Here is a 1,712-nt window from a genome sequence, read left to right as displayed (position 1 = left end):
TTGATGTATTAGGGAAAAAGAACGTCATTATCCACAGGCACAATTGCGGTTAACTATAGCAGAGGCTACAATGGATATAAAGTTTAGCAGATGCTGCAGGGTGCACACAGGTAAGAAAACAGGAAAATGAGCGAAACTTTTAATCCACTGATACAAAAAGGTAATGGGGAACATAACAGAACTCCTTGTCTGTTCAGCAATGGGTTTTTTTTTTAATATATTAAAAATTAAAATAATAATAGCAACAACAAAAAAATTACACTAAGAACTTCTTTCCAGCTTGTATCAGGCTCAGACAGGATCTCTGCTTACATTTGTTCAGATTTTATTTTGAAAAACCAACACTTTAAAATGAATGTTTCTGACCAGCTCTAACAGGAGCTAAAAGCTGCAAAATAATACAAGTCATCAGCATTAAGTTTGCATTGTATATCTAAAATTAATTGCCTTAAGACTGAAAACAATTTGAGATCTTTGCCCCCCTTTTCTATTTTTTGTGAGACGATCTTTTTTCATCCTTTAGTTTTCTTCCAAGAGTAAATAACAACCTGCACTTACAGATTGCTAAAGAGAGTTTCCATAAACATCCTAATCCAAATAAGACATCAGATAAATGCATGAAATGCAAAGAAAGACGACAGTGATGGATCCTGCTTCCTGCTACTGCCAAACCCAACCTTTTCTTACCTACATTCCTTGTCCCAAGCCCTTTGTATTGTCAGAGTTTGTGCGAAACTCTGATCAGAACTAAATATAACGTTTTTCCTGATCCCTTCACCGCAAACCCTATGCCAGCACCAAGGCAAAGTGAGGGTGCAGGCAGCAGAGTCCCTTGTTCTGGTGGTAGGGATTATTTTTGCTGATTTAAAGCACTCACCGAACTTCAGGCTAAGAGAAAACAGCAAATGACTCGGACTGATCAGAACCTGCTTAAGAATCTGTAGATAGCACAAGGAGTCAGTAAAGTAACTGTGTATGTCTTGCAGGGACACAGCACACACTTTCAGGTGAACTGATACAGCAGTTACTTAGTTTGCACAAGCCATCTCCCATCTCAGTGTTTTGGTGAAAATCGCAAACTCCAACCCTCCCCTCCTCCAAGTTGTATAGCAGCAGTTGATTTAAAGCAGAGTAACAGGGCTAAAACTAGGGAACAATGTGATGTCCAGAATTGCAACATTCCCAGTGGGATCTCTCCTGTGCCAACATTGTTGTAACATGTAATAGGAGAAGAGGAGCTTCCAAACAAACTGTCCCAACACAAAGAAAAATTTCTAGTCAGTGCAGGCAATCACAGTATTTGTAATCACTGAAATTATCTGTGCTACTTACAAGTTACCATAAGGTTTCACTCTATAGTTGTATGTTTCCGTAAGAAAAGGAGAAAAATACAAATTATTTTAGAGGTGACAGGAAACAAGCAAGAGTAATTTAGAAAAAAAACCCACTCAGCTTCCTCACAGACCAGATGCTTAAGCACCTCTATTTTAAAGAATTATTACAACGTTAATTCACATATAAGGTGTCAATGTTTTTCTTAGGGACCTTGTGGGTGGAACTGAATTCCTCCACTTACCTCGGCTTACACTAACACCCTGCAGCACACAGCTTTACCCCTTCTCCACACAGCGATGTTGGCTAAGTCGGATTCAACACTACCCATTTTAAAAAGAAATAGGCTTCCAAGTAATGAGACATATTTTCTGGCAGAA

This window comes from Buceros rhinoceros, unplaced genomic scaffold (genome assembly GCF_000710305.1).
Source record: "Buceros rhinoceros silvestris isolate BGI_N320 unplaced genomic scaffold, ASM71030v1 scaffold18684, whole genome shotgun sequence".
Lineage (NCBI taxonomy): Eukaryota > Metazoa > Chordata > Aves > Bucerotiformes > Bucerotidae > Buceros > Buceros rhinoceros.
This window is presented reverse-complemented; position numbering follows the sequence as displayed.